Source organism: Lycorma delicatula, chromosome 9, assembly GCF_047948215.1.
Source record: "Lycorma delicatula isolate Av1 chromosome 9, ASM4794821v1, whole genome shotgun sequence".
In the NCBI taxonomy this organism is placed as follows: Eukaryota; Metazoa; Arthropoda; class Insecta; order Hemiptera; family Fulgoridae; genus Lycorma; species Lycorma delicatula.
The window spans coordinates 93,138,056-93,154,650 of record NC_134463.1 but is presented as its reverse complement, the minus strand read 5'-3'; the positions used below and the strand labels follow the sequence as shown (position 1 = coordinate 93,154,650).

At 33.3% G+C, this 16,595-nt stretch overlaps 1 protein-coding gene across 2 annotated transcripts in view; it reads right to left on the bottom strand.

Annotated features, from left to right (window-relative positions):
* LOC142329725 (aminopeptidase N-like) overlaps window positions 1-16,595 on the bottom strand; it is a 193,826-nt gene that overhangs the window by 118,039 nt on the left and 59,192 nt on the right. The window lies entirely within an intron of this gene.

Below are 16,595 nucleotides of genomic sequence, written 5' to 3'. Positions count from 1 at the left end.
GATAATTTAGTTATCAAAATATTAGAAGATAAGTTACATCAGAAATCATCATGTAGAACATTATATTATTGTTTTAATTTAATCTGTTTCTAATTTTTGTTAACCGTATAATTTTTTAATGAAGGATATTCAAAAAATTGGTTGATTTTACTTTTACTAATCAACTTGATTAATAAATAAGGTATTTTTATTTTGAATTTTTTTATTACCTTACTACGTTACAATCCGCTTATAAATTGGACAATAAAGTAACCGTAATGAAAACTATAGATTAGTTTTACATCCTTATGCATGAAGATCCACGAGTAAAGATAAATAAATCCTTTCCACCCCCACCACCACATTTTTCCAGTTCCATCTGGCCAGCACTTCCCTCCCATTCTTTCTTAATCTAATAGGGCAAGGCCATTGTAGAAGTACGTAAAAACACGCAATCTATGAAAATTCATTATACACTGTCCGTCATTTGTTATTCAAATTTCTGTTTTATTTATATACTTTTACCGTATATTTCTTTTTTTAAATATTTCAAAAAATTACTGTCTGTTTTCATCGTTTTGTGTTATTTTTAAATTAATGAGGTCAGATTCTCATTTTACTTTATTTTTTCTTTAATAAGTGTAGAGTTTTTATGTCATTTATTGTTATTATTTAGATAAATAAAGAAACGTGATTTTAATTTTAATAAAATAAAAATCATCGCACTTCAGTGTGACCGTACTTGCGGTGACGGTCGGCACAAATTAAACTAATGTAATTTCACAATTTATATAAAACAATTTTGTTTAAACGGTTACAGACTGGTTTAGCCGTGAGGCTTAACGCACCAGGTACAGAGTAATTCGAGTTCGAAACCTAGCCAGACCGAGTTATTTTTTTGCACTTAAATATTATTAATTTATTTAATTTTATCGCTCACCTGTGATGTCACAAGTTAGCAGTAGTTTAGAGCATTTTTTGGGTGGGGGTGCGATTTTATAAAAACATTTTGTAGATATTGTTATTTTTTATGGTTAACAAATGCGTTTAAGAAAAATATGACTTTAATTAGGCGAAATCTCGAGATACGGAGGTGATTTAGAAGCCAAGACCGAACACATTATTTTCATACATACGGACATTAATATCTGGAAAATTTCCATCCGGTTTTTTGTTATTTTTGGTTTCTTAAATGTCAAAATGTCAAGATCCGGAGAAAACAGCATATGACTAAATTAGACCGATTGCAATACTTTCCCTTCTAGAGCTATAGCTCTGCTGTAGACTGGAAAGCTACTGGCTGTGATATCTAGACTGGAAAATAAAAAGAAGCTTTCATTCAAAGAGTTGAAGGCTAATCTTTAAAATCGCTAATATGAAAAATTAAGCGTAATAAAATGTTAAAACTTGTACTTTTCGAAATTCTCCGTTCGCTAACGTCGTTATTCTTGAGGATATCAATTTTTTAAAGGAAATTTGTTGAAATTACGATAAATTAAGAGTAAAATATTTCCTCCCGCTTTTCGCTTGGGTTTGTATTTGTTTAATTTGAACTTTCGTGGTTATGCTAATAGATTAGTGTTTAATAGTATATATTTAAGTATAATATTAAAGAATGAAATTTATCAGTCGTTAAATTTTTTTTTGACGATTTGTTTAATATGAAGTTACAATAAAAAAATTTTTTTCATAAAGATACAAGATGAAAATAAGATCAAAGAAAATTTATAAACTACTAATGACAGTGAGCTATGTTTTTTTTTTTTAAATGCGGCGACCCGGATTCCCCAGAACACGTGATGTTCTGGTGCCCGCAATGGCATGAATGTCGCCTAGCTCGCATGGCGAATACCACCATGTTGCGGAGCCCCAAGATTTTTGGTACCATTTCAGGGTTCCTGGCGAGGATTCCTCAGGAGAAGGATTGAGGGGCTCGCGGATGAGGGACAGCCCTCTGCGGAGCTGCAGTTCGCACGTGCTTGCACGAGTGGGCGGTAGCGATGAGGCACGGGGATTCTCGCACCCTCGAGCGAAAAAGACCGAGTCGCACTCAGGGTATCCCCGTTAGAGGCATTGGCATAAAGACCGAGTCCCGGCTCCCGGAGTAGGGACCCACGGTATAGCCGGGCCTAGTGGATCGTACTCTGGGTGTTTGAGGCGGGCGCAAAGTGAGATCCGACCGTCGGGCCGAGACGTGGAGGCCCGTTAGAGTAAAGGACACTCCCCTGGGATGTGTAATACTTAATTTCAGGATCCGGCCCGGTGGAGAAGAAGAAAAAAAATTGATGTGAAGACCTACCGGCCTCCGTGGCGCGAGTGGTAGTGTCTCGGCCATTCATCCGGAGGTCCCGGGTTCGAATCCGGTCAGGCATGGCATTTTTCACACACGCTACAAATCAGCTATCTTATCCTCTGAAGCAATACCTAACGGTGGTCCCGGAGGTTAAACAAGAAAAAAATGCGAAGCCATGTATTATTATTTTTATATTTTTAAAATAAAATTTTCCTTTTAATTTACAGAAGATTTGTGTGAACATATTTTAAATATCGGAATAAATACAAGCTCGTTTTATTATTCTACGAGTTAGTTCTTCATTAACACCTAAATGTATTTATAAAAAAAAATAAAAATTTAAAAAAATAGTCGACTACGTTTTTAAACTTAGGTATTCAAAAAATTATATAATGAAGTAATCAATTCTTTACATTTTTATTATAAATGCAATTTATAATTAACTCGCCATTAGGAATGATTTAAATTTATTAAAGATTTAAGACTATAATTATTTAGATTAGGTTTTATTGTATATTATTTATGGAACGTGTTTTATTATTGCTATTATTAATAAAGTAATTCAAAAAAAAAAAAATCGATATGAAAATAATTTTTCTTTCCCGAAAAGAAAAATAACAGATTTAATAAAAAAAAAAATTTTTATACGTGCATGCAGAAAATTAGATTGTCTGACCTTTCCTTTAAAAACCTTGAACTTAACAAATAAAAATTACGTTTGTTAAAATAGAAAAGTAAACTACTAATTTTACTTTAATCGAACACAAAAATTACTATTTATTAGGGAAAGTCTTATAACACGTTACGTTTCCTAATAATTTTATATAGCGTATATTTTATGCTGTATTCTATGCGTATATTTTATGCCCGTCTAGATAGTGCTATAGCTCTAGAAGGGAAAGTATATAATCGGTCCAATTAGGGCATATGCGGTTTTCACCGGATCTTGACGTTTTCACAATTAAGGAACCCAAAAAACCTGTCGGAAATGTTCTTATGCATGTGTGCGTGGTCGATATCTCACACCTTATGTCTTCAGAACTACTCAACCGATTTTGACCAAACTTGGTTAGATTACTTCTACATTTGGGGCATTGATACCATTAAATTTTCAACTTAAAAGGACAAAGGGGTGAAGCTGTAGAGGGAGGTCACCTTCAGTATCTCGAGATTTTGTCTAATTAAGGTTTATTCTTAGGCACTTTTTTTTTTGTTTTTCTTTTAGTCTTCTGTCATTTGACTGGTTTGATGCAGCTCTCCAAGATTCCCTATCTAGTGCTAGTCGTTTCTTTTCGGTATACCCCTACATCCTACATTCCTAACAATTTGTTTTACATATTTCAAACGTTGCTTGCCTGCACAATTTTTTCCTTCTGCCTATCCCTTCAATATTAAAGCGTCTATTCTAGGATGTCTTAATATGTGGCCTATAAGTCTTCTTCTAACTATAAGTTAAGTTAAGTTCTTCTTTTAACTATATTTTTGCAAATGCTTCTTTCTTCATCGATTTGTCGCAACACCTCTTCATTTGTCACTTTATCCACCCATCTGATTCTCCGATAGCACCGCATTTCAAAAGCTTCTATAATCTTTTCTTCTCAGGTACTCCGATCGTCCAAGTTTCACTTTCATATAAAGCTACGCTCCAAACATATACAGGGTGTCTCATATAAAACGCAACCCAACCTTATATTGGTAGGTATTGAAATAATAAAAAGGCATGTGTAAATGTAAATGTAATTTTTATTATTACCATCCATTACCTTACATTTAGAGTAAATGTTGGAAGTGGCCGCCATCTTCTTGAATACAAGCTTCAATTGTTTTTACAGCGTTTCCTGCAACTTTTTTAAAAGTTTGTGGCTGGATATTTAATACAGCTTGTTAAATATCGACTTTCAATCGTTCAAGTATTCGCGGTTTGTTGCTGTAGGCTTTTTCTTTCGGGTAACCCCCGTAGAAAAAAATCCGCCGCAGTCAAGTCTGGAGCTGGGGATCTTGGTGGGCACAAGCCTCGACCGATAACACGATTACCAAAGAATTCCTCAACGAAATTAGAAGTTGAACCTGCGTAGTGCGATGTCGCACCGTCATTCTCTATATGTCTGAATTGCTGATCCGATTAAAATTCAATGGTATGTTACAGAAGAATGATTTTTATTTTTAATGACAACAGCATTCTTTTTTCTATAAATTAAAGATATCGGATGAATACTTTGTAATTAAATCGCAATGTTTTTGAACAGTCTGTACTTTCTTAGTTACGCCCTTCTAAAGGTATAGTTATATCTAAAAGCAATAAACGTGACAAACACGTAGCGTGGCAAACAATATTTTTGATTATATTTACTTCTGGTGTAGTATTATTTCTACTTCTACGTCAGCAAATACTACGTAATAGACACTGACGTCATCAGCCTTTCAGATGCAACAAATTGTCCCTTTCATCAATTGCCAAGGCGGACAGATTTTTACTTATTTAATATACACTTATTATGTGTTAAGTAAATAGCTTCTTGTATGCTTTCGTGTAAATCATATATATATATATATATACTTAATTATATATATACGACTTAATTATAGGAGTAGGATGCCGGTTTGCGTGCATGTTCATGTTAGATTTTATTCAAGGGCGCTTCAGACATACACTTGAGCAGACCAGCACAGACAAACATTTCTTTATGAGTTTGTCTTGTTGAGCAGGTCTTTTTGTCTCTTATGTCTTGCTGGTTACTTTAAATTAAATATGAAAACACCAGTATAAATGCATTAAATATTTGTTGTTGCGATGCATATCTGTTACGTTCACTGTCTATAGATAAAAATGTATCTTAATAGGTAGTGTTTATTAATTTTTTTGAGAACGGATAGTAAATCAGCTGTAGGAAATCCAATCTTGCTTTAATATCTATCTTATTACAAGTGGGGAAAAAATATTTTGAGAGAGAGAGAGAGAGATAGAGGAGAGAGAGATGAATTCATTAGTAAACTGCATTATGGTCTATTACCACAGGCAGTTACGAAATGAAACAGTCATGGTGAGACGGATAGCAGGATTCACTGTCTGCCAATGCTGTTTAAATGCATATATAAACACACACACACACACACACACATAGAGAGAGAGAGAGAGATGAATTCATTACTAAACTGCATTATGGTCTATTACCACAGGCAGTTACGAAATGAATTGGCACTGTCTGCCAATGCTGTATTACAGTTATATTTCTAGCAAGACTGTTTTAAACCTTTTTTTTTTTTTTTTTAATGAAATACGCGTAGCTATTATGTAAGCAGACATATATTTGTCAATACACACAATATTATTTATGCACATGTTTATTGTTATTGTAAATAAATCAAACTATTAAAACACGTATATTTATGTACGAGTATCGGTTTAAATATAACTGTGAATTATTTATCGCTGGATTAGTCATTTGATACTGTTTTAATATTACTACAATTGGGATTTAATAAATTAATCATTCCAACATGCAGAATGATGAAAAACCGATATACATTCTACCAGGAGAATCTAGCATCGTAGAAATTTAAACTCTATTGTGTTTATTTTTATGAAAATTTATTACGTATTAATTAGAACTCACTCTTGTTAACAAGGGAATTTATTCATACTTTTTTTTTATGTGTAGAGTGGCGCACAGTAAGCTGACACATTTGAATTTTAGATTACATATTTATTTTTAAATTTAATATGTTTACAACTTTACATACCAAATACAGTTTTTATGGAAAGTTCTTTTATTGCATGACGTGTTCAATATTGCCGTCGTTCCACCTAACAACCTCTTCAAGGCGATTGAGTACATTTCTGATGATTTGTGACACAAGTCCTGTTGAATCTCTTCACACAATTGAACTATTCCCGTATCCATAAGATTTGCATGTCTTAACGGGAAAAATTTGTCTTTTAAATATCCCCATAAAAAAAAGTCACATGGATTTAAATCTTGGCTCAAAGGTGGCCAAAAGAAACTTCCATTTTGGCGGCTCGGATAACGATTTAAAATTACGCGATTACCAAAACTTGAATTTAAAAACTCCAACACAACATTAACGGTGTGGGGGTTGTACCAACTTGCATAAACCATTGAGTATATATAGGCAACTCAGTCCCAAGCTGTTTGGATAGGAAATCATTCCGTAACATATCAAAATAACGTTGAGAATTAATTGTATCGTCGAAAAACACTGGCCCTATCAATCCGTGACTGGATAAAGCTACCCAAACTGTTGCTTTAGGACCATGTTGTTTCGCATCTACGATTTTTGTGCTGCTGTTGCCCAAAAGGGAACATTTTGTTTGTTAACAGTATCCTAAATATGAAAGTAGGCCTAGTCTGAAAACAAGTGTTGAACAGAACATCATCTTTCCCTTCCGACCATTGTGCAACTCCAATCCCGTTTGCTTCTTAGGTTGTGTTAACTTATGCAGGAAAGTCAATTTGTACGGAAACATCTTGAGATCATATTCTTTGTACCGAACGACGAGATATTGCTATTTCTCAAGAAGCTCGCCGTGTAGACTTTTCCGGACTACGTTGTATGGCAACTCAAAGTGCTTCGATATTTTCCGAAGAATAAACGAATGCTGGTTTAGGTTGTTTCTCTTCTTTTATGCTGTCTCATCGTCAAATTTTTACGGTATAAACGTAGAATGATGTTTCTTGGTGGAATCAATCGAGTGTTAAAATGAGGTATAAATTGTCGCTGAGTCACTGTAACACTTTTTGATTCAGCATAAAGAAGCACAACTTTAGCACGCTGCGAATTAGACAAAGTCCCGTGATCGGCCACAGCTCAACAATTACTGATTTATTGCAGAATCAGAAACGAATAGAAAGATTAGGCGACATCTGCCAGTATTTCTAAGGAACAGGGATTACGCATACACAATATTATACATCAGACAGGAAACATTTATTTACAATCCGCTTTATAAATGAGTCAACATATCGTACGCCTCTGTATATAAGCACAGAACTTGTGCGAAGGAATATGGAATGAAAATTTTGTAGCATATGAAAAACGCCATAAATAACCGGGATTAGAACCTGCGAACTTTAAGGGCTGGCAATTCACCAGCCCACCCCACCGAGATCTGCTGAGCGTAAATTAATAAAAACAATTAACAATTAACAATTTTTTCCTGTTTAGCCACCAGAAATCACTGTCAGGTATTACTTCAGAGAATGAATGAGGATAATATGTACGAGTGTAAGTGAAGTGTAATCTTGTACAGTCTCAGGTTGACCATTTCTGAGGTGTTTAAACATTTAAACACCATTTCTGAGGTGTTTCGTTAATTGAAACCCACACTAAAGAACACCGGTATCCACGATCTAGTATTCAAAACCGTATAAAAGTAACTGCCTTTACTAGGATTTGAACGTTGGAAATCTCGAGTTCGAAATCAGCAGATTTGCGAAGATGCGTTCACCACTAGACCAATCCTGTGGGTCTTTTTTTTAGTAACAAGCTTATATGATAACGGTTTTGGGCGATTGGATTAGAGGCACTGAGAGAGGAGGTGTAATTATTTTCACAAATAACATAATAGCGTGCCGAGTTATTACTCGTATTGTAAAATAGGTGGTTTCCTGTTACCGTCTTTAGGATATGCCAAGCCAAGCGAAGCAAAATTCAGAGAATCTCTAACTTACAAATATAAATTTCTTTCTGTTTACTTTATTGGCTAACTATATAATAAAAAAAAAATTCATTCTGACAGAGAGAAATGACGTATTGCCATTTATACCGTTTATGCTTTCTTAACATCACATTCATAAAAATAATTCACACGTAACGTGAAGCGAAAATTTTTTGTATCGCTTTCTATGATAAAAAAGTTAAGCATGTTCTGTCATTGGAATAAATTAGGCTCTTAAATTATCTTTTGAAATGATAATATTTATAAAAATTTATATTTTATCATCTGTGTTACACGTTTTAAGGTTATTTATGTTACACTATACATGTATACGTATAAATATATATAATCCTATATGTGTAATATCATATTGTTTGAGAACATTGGGTCGTAAAAAACCATTAAGTTAGCTGTAAGCGATCGTATGACTTACGTTACGTTGTTATAATAATATTATAAGATTAGTCAAGCGAAATATTAAATTCTGTTATTACATTTCAAAATTAATATGTTCTGACATTTTGTGGTTTCAAATTTACCACGTTATTCTTTTTTATGGTAAAGTATCGTAATAAAACTCTTTAAGTTCATAAGTTAAGATTTGCCAAATGTGTTTATTTTTTCATGATAAAATATATATTACATATGTGATATATTTAAAAGTTAACAGTTAATTTATATATATATATATAAATTTCTTTTTTTTTAATTTTACTTTTCAATTTTAATGATTAAGTAACAAATTTATGAAATTTCTAATTTTATTTCAAATGAATAATAAAAAAATTAGATCAAAATGTAAGCTAATTAATTTTCATACGAATTTCTGTTTAAAAAATCTGATGTGGACACCATACGACTTCCTTGTACGCCTATTAAATTAAATTTACACATTTTTTGTTGCACTTTATTTAAACTTACTTCATTTGATCGTACGTCATGACGTACGATCTTCCAGTTCTTTAATAAAGTGGACAGCTACACAATTGCATTGTGGTGGAGACCACATGAATCATATTTTTTTTGTGGTGTTCGTATCAGTATTTTATATTAGTTTATATATATATATTTTTTTTTTTTTTTTTTTTCACGTCGCTCAAGTAGTTATCAGGTGTATGTGAGAACGTGTCAAATTCGTAACCATGAACACATCGGTTCGAATGCGACTTCATACACATATTTTTTAACTTTTTTTTTTAATTTAAATATTTTGATTATTAATAAGTATTAACATCTGTAAAAAATTTTTGAATAAAAATGAAAAACACATAAAATTCTATTTCATTAATAACTTCCGATATTTTTTTTAACGTTATTATTGAATTATTATTTATTGTAAAAATTATTTTACAATCGGAGGTTATTAATAAATCAATATATTTAAATTTGAAAAAAGGAGATGAAGTCGAATTTGAACCGATGTGCCTTCCCCTTGTGAGATCCAAATATTTCATTAATTTAAATTTTATTTGGCTATAACTCTGGAACCAATGAAAGTAAGTACTACTTATGATATATGTTGAAATGCTCTCAATGAGAGCTTATTATTGCAGTTAAAAGAAGTCCAAAATCCAATTTTTTTTGGATTTTCGGCTTTTTTGGACACTTTTGGTCCAGTCGATTTCAATCAAAAGGGGAGGTGCACAACTTGATGTTACAAGAGTCCTAAATCCAAAATTTCAACATTCTACGACTAACCGTTTTTGAGTTATGCGAGACATATACTTACGTACAGACGGCACGCCGAAACTAGTCAAAATGTATTCAGGGATGGTCAAAATGGATATTTCTGTTGAAATCTGAAAATCTAAATTTTTCGCGATCACAATACTTTCTTTATTTCGTACAAGGAAGTAAAAAAAAAAAAAGATGGCGAAGTATGACGTGACATTCCCGGCTACGTCGGTCACGTAATTTAATGCCTTTGACAACTTTTCTACTGCAAAATATTTCCAACGTCGCCGGAACGTTTTTGAAATTCAAACATTAAGGGTCTGACTTTTATTTTTAAAAAAAAATTATTTTAAGAGAATTGTTTAAAAATATTTTAAAAAAAATAAAATTTAGCTTTTATGAAAGTAATGAAAAAAAATTCTTATTTTGGGTGCAGAATATAACATAGGTTCCAAAGCTATTTTAATAGTTTTGAAAAGAAAATTGTAATAGTCCTTTAAGAGATAAAGAAAAATACAATTTCGTTTTTTTAATAATATAAACGGATCTGAAGTATGGGCAAGATCAGGCAATATTCGACGGTAATCCGACCAGGAGTTTTATACTCGGCAAAATGTGTAGCTCCTAACAAACAGAGATAGATAAATTGGAACTTGTGGAAAAACGGAGACTAAGAAGAATTCTAGCACCCCAAAAACTAAGGGTGGTTGGAAATTAAGGAAGGATGAGGAAAATTGTTGTTATTAGAATAATAGTTATTATTAAATTTTCTTTTATTAAATAACACTTTGATTTCTATGTTGGAGTACTGTTTACCTTTCTTCGCTTCTTTCATCACATGTTGAGGCGTTTCGGAATAACTCCGTTCTCAAAACTTATTGTACTCAGGAGTATAGTAAGTTTTAACCTAGTGTTCGGAAAAAATAAGAAAGTGCACAGTGAAAGAATGGAGTATTGGAGAGATAAAAAACTAACCAAAGTTAACCATTCCATGCGATTCTACAGTGATCAGTGTCAAAAAAAAAGTTAAAAGAGTTAGGGCCAAAAAATAAAACAGAATATATATTTTTTAGAGGTGGGGAATAAATTTTAAGAAAAATTTTTTTTAAATATTGTTGTGTAGTTTAAGCTTAACAAATTTTTTTAATTAATGTTTTCTCTAAATCTAATTACCCCTTCAATAAAGAATAAATTGTAAAAAATAAAATTTTCAAATGTTAGGTTCAGGGTTTGTATTTTTAAAAATTGTAGACATTTCTTGATAACTCTATATATGAAATGTAAATATTCAAAAAATATTTGATAAATCTTTAAACCGAAGGGTGATAGAGTAAAAGAATAAAAATATAGATTTCAATTTTAAGTTCTCGATTGATTTTTTGAAAAAAATGTGGATTTTTTTTTATATATGCATTGTAGGTAACAAATTTGGTTTAATAAAGTTTTTTTTCTAAAATGTCTCTAAATAAAATCGAATTGGGTTTTTCGCGATATCCTCAAATCCCTTTAACTAAAAACAGTATTTTCAATGCCTTATAAAAACAAATATTTTAGCTAAATTTAAAGAAAATCGGTTCGGTCAATCCTTAGATACGTTTACAGCTTCGTATAAGGCTAAAAACGTGAGACAATATATGTACTTCCATGCATACATACATATTTTTTTTGTCTTGATCATTCGTTCTCAAAGTGGGCGATAACGCCCCCACGTGAGCGCTGGAGACCTTCAGTGGTGGGAGGGGGGACGGTGGGGGCGGTAGAAGACCTACAGAAAATTGGAGGCGTTCAGGCGGTGTAGGAAGGCAGATTAAAAAAGAAGGAAAAAATTATGTTTTCCTGATACTTTAAACTAAAATAAGAAATTAAAAGGACACCGATATTTTATGACCCGGTTGGAATTATAATTTTATTTTTGTATTTAATATACTTTACGGAAGGCTTTAGATGTAAACATGTTCACATAATTGTGTTATTAGTTGAGCAGTAAAGCTTAAATCAATACCGTAATTTATTTATAATAATATCCTATGTTACTAATTAAATTAATTTTTATAACTGATTTTTATGATTCCTGGAAATGATATTTAGAAAATATATTGAAATCTACTTTAATAAGTTATTGATCTCCCGATTAACTTTTCTTGAGGTATCAAGTTTTAATAGAAATTTGTTTTATTATAATTTTTTTTCGGAAGACGAAGATGTTGTTCATCGTATTATCAAAATAATAGAAACGCTTACAAAGAAAATTTTTAACTATATATATGGGGGTTGGATGAAAAGTATTGTGTACAAAAGGTCATAAACGTGAGGAGTTGGCTGCTCGTATTATAGATGCCGTTGCACGAATTAAGCGAAGTCGTGCAGAACTGCGGAAAGCAACGCCAGCATGCGGCCAAGTATATTGAAGTTAGGACAGAGTTCTGAAACTTTATTAAACGTATCACTAACATATTACTGTATCATTTTATATTAATTTAATTTTCTGCTGTTGATAACATTTAAAAGTTTTCATAGTTAAGTTTTAGTAATATAATCAAATTTCTTGAACTTTTATTTGTTTTCTATTGGGCTATTTTACATAAATTTTCTCAAAATTAGATTTTCAACAAGTTTTGATAATAAATTTTACGCATTTATTAGCAATTTAACAAAGTTTTTGTATTACAGAAGTAAAAAAAAAACATGCTTTTAGACAAGTCTTTCTGTTTTACTTAGGATATTATGAAACTTATTGCATATATGGTCGGCAAACATATTTTATTCAATTTATCAGGTCAAAGACCATAAGAAACCTTCACGTTTAATCCTTATTTTGGGTAGCTAGAATTTCAGAATGATTTTATTCCACCTTTTTCCCAGTAATCAGGGTGAAATCTTTCGCTAGCCGTAACTCACTAACGGAGCTTATTCGAAATCATATTTATATTAACTTTTTTCATTATTTTTGCTAGTAGAATGAACTCAGAAAGCGCCAGTAACCAACCCTTTAACTAAAAAAAAAAAAACTGACACATTTTTTGGGCTTTTCTATAACTCCTGTAACTGTGGGTTGTTTCTGATACATAGTTTACGCACGCATGCACACACAACTTTATTTAAAATGTTAATTTTAAATATTTAATTCAATGATTCTGCCTAAAGCCCGCGCGCATACCGTATTTAATTCGCGCGGGTGTGGCGGTACTAGCGGTGACGGTCGGCACTAACTAAACTAATGTAATTTCACAACTTACATAGAACAAATTTCGCTTATTTGTACGGCAGCTCGTGTAGCCGCGAGGCTTAACGCACCGGGTACCGTGTCAACAAGACGATCGAATTCGAGAGACCCAGCCAGACCGAGTTACTTTTTCACAATTTAAATATTATTCATTAATTTAATTCTACCGGACTTCTATGACGTCACAACATAACAGTCGACTGCAACAGCTGTACCTCAGTGCTAGGAACCTTTGAAATATTAACTAAATGAAATAAATAATTAATATTTAAAGAATAAAAAAAAATTCGGTTTCAGCCTTGTGGAATTCCAAATTTCCCGTCCAAGAGGACGAGGGAAAAGGGAATTTCCCAAAGGGAACAAGGGAAATTCCAAAATGGCGGACTGCGACACCTAGCGCTCCTTGTAGTGACAGGTGGTACTATTGACTCAGCATACCCACTTAGCGACAAGTTTAGAGAATTTTTGGGGGTACGGATGCGATTTCGTAAAATTTTTTTTGGCAAACATTGTTTTTTTTAATTGTTGAAAAATGCGTCTAAGAAAAATATGATTTTAATTAGGCGAATTCTTGAGATAAAGTGAAAGACCTTGCTCTATAGCCTCACTTCGTTGACCTTTTAAGTTGAGAATTTAATGGCATCAATGCCCGATGTATAGAAATAATTTGACCAAGTATAGTCAAAATCGGCTCAGTATTTCTGGAGATATGATATGAGGTGATTTAGAGACCGACATCGAAAACGCACATGTATATACGAACATTAACATCCGGAAAATTGCCATCTGGTTTTTGGGTTTCTTAGGTATCAAAACATCAAGATCTGGTGAAAACCGTATATGCCCAAATTGGACCGATTACAATTTGGACCGAACACTTTCCCTTCTGGAGCTGTAGCTCTGCTATAGGGCTATGGAGACGAGAAAGAAAAAATAAATATTTTTAAAAATAAAATTTAGATGGTAATACATCATGAAATCTCAACAAGATTTCACACTCTTCGATAAACATTTTTAAATAGCAAGAACTACTATTTATAAACAAATAAATTTAAGTTATTTATAAGTTAATAATTAAATTACAACGCAGCTTTTTATTTTCATGACTTCAGGTTTCATACAAAAGAGAAACTAAAGTTCATTATTTATTTAACGCCTGTTAATATGTTAGCTCATTATCTTGGTTCATGTTATCTTTTTTTTATTTTTAAGAGTGTTCATGAACGGAAAAACCTGATTTATCGAAATATATTATTTTAAATAGACATAGCAGGTTAAGTGATTAAAATATTACTTTTCGTTTCTATTATATATTAAGTAATCAATATTTAACAGTAACCACTCTTTTTGGAAAAAAAAATAGATTTTAGATTTTTTCGTATTTTCTCACTGAAGTATCATTTAAAAAAAAAAAAAAATCGAACGTATGGTAGAGTTTTTAAATTTAAATGCTTGATAATAATAAGTGTCCTGCCCTAATGCAGATTTTCACTTGGCCGCCCTCCATTCTGCTCGATTCTGTGCCATCCGTTTCATTTCATAGCAGCTTCACCTTTTATTGCTAGGACAAAGGAAGCATTCAGCAAAATGAGGAGAGTGCTATGTAGCAAACTAGGTCTGCGACTAAGGAAAAAACTTGCAAAATGTTTTGTGTGGAGTGGCCCTTTATGGGGCAGAGATATGGACTATTAGGAAGGGAGTGGAGAGAAGATTGGAGGCTTTGAAATGTGGGTTTGGAGGAGGATGGAAGCAGCAGGGGTTTGGAAGCAGCTTCACCTTTTATATTGTCTACCAGCTTCATTCGTTTACGGCCTTTTACTTTCCTCTCCATTACAAATCTCTCCAACGCCGTCACCAACAGGCAATAACTCTCAGCAAGTGTCCCAGCCAATTGCATTTTCTTCTTTTTATTATTTCGATAATCGCCCGCTCTTCTCCAACTCTACGAAGCACTTCCTCATTCCGAACTCCTTCCATCCAGCTGACCTTTTCCATCCTCCTCCAAACCCACATTTCAAAGCCTCCAATCTTCTCTCCTCTCCCTTCCTAATAGTCCATATCTCTGCCCCATAAAGGGCCACTCCACACAAAACATTTTGCAAGTTTTTTCCTTAGTCGCAGATCTAGTTTGCTACATAGCACTCTCCTCATTTTGCTGAATGCTTCCTTTGTCCTAGCAATTCGTACTTTAACTTCCTTATCACACTTCATATCTTCCTTAAAGATGCACCCAGGTTCTTGAAGGATGCCTCTTGCTCAACTTTATTTCCCCCAATCCTAATCGTTGCCCTTTTGGTTGATTTGTTAATTATCGTGCTTTTTGTTTCTTTATATTTATCTTCATCCCATACTTCTAGCAGGTTTGAACCTGTATACTGGTTCAAGCGGTCGATAGGACAGTGTAAATTGTGTAAGCAGGAAAGCTTATCTAAGGTAAGCGGTTGGTGTTTTCATTTAGAAAACATTTCCACTTTTACTATTATCTCGTAAAAATGAGAATTATTTTATCATTTATGAAATCATGAAATCATTTTCTACCTAAAGTTTTTTATTGAAAGGACTTCAGCAAAACCAGATTAAAAATGGTAGATGATAAGGTTTTTTCATCATATGCTAAGTTTGAGACCAGCATATGAAGTCATCCAAACAAAAGATTAACACTTTTCCACTCGGACACTGCGAGTTTACTGTACAGGAGGACATTATTTAGCTCATATAGTCGTCACATCAAAATCAACGGTGTTTTTTTTTTTAAATCTTCGGGACAACCGTTAGGTATTTCTTCAGAGGATGAGATGAATGACAATTTTTTTAGCGTGTAAAAATGCCATGCCTGACCGGGATTCGAACCCGGGACCTCCGGATGAAAGGCCGAGACACTACAACTCAACGTTTAACAGCGTATTTTACACGCTGTTAAACGTTGAGTTGTACTAACGAAACATTTAGGTTACGTTAAACATAACCTTACTTTACAAAAAAATATACAATAATACCCGGTGATTCAAAAAGGAATTCACAATTTTAATAGCATATAAAAATTTATTTAGAAACTTACAGACTCGGTTGAGTCTCACTACATTAGAAGAACACAAAAGTTTGTTACCCAACATTCACTTTGGTTCCATATGGATTCTGTTTGAAATGCTACATACATCCCATCTGAAAACGAATTCATTCCACACTGTAGCCAGCAAGTGGGACGTTACATCTGAAGCTGCGGCGTTAATTCGAAGTCTTAGTTCAACAAGATCGGTAGGCAAAGGTGGGTACATAAATCCGATCTTTAATGAAACCCCACAAGAAGAAGGAGGAGGGTCAAATCTGGGAAGCGAGGTGGCCATGCAAGTGGACCTTCACAACCGGTCTACCGATCTGGGAATCGATTATCAAGAAAATGATACGGACATCTATCCCGAAGAAAATCCCTCGGACTTCTAGGCGGTAGTGAGGTGGTCCTTTGTCTTGCTGATGGTGTTAGCGTCAATCTTGGTGATCATCGTCTAACTGAGGAATTAAAAAATCTTGAAGTTTGTTCAAATAAACGATATCATTTACGGTTGACTCCTGAAACTCCGTTCAGCCAACACATTATTTTGGACAGACCTATCAATGAAGTTGTGTTTTTGTTGTATGTTACGAAAATGGAGCATCGGAATTTAGAGCAAAGTTGTGCAATCAAGTTTTGTGTTAAACTTGGGAAATCCGCGAGTGTGACCTTTGAAAAGTTGAAACAGGCCTATGGGGAA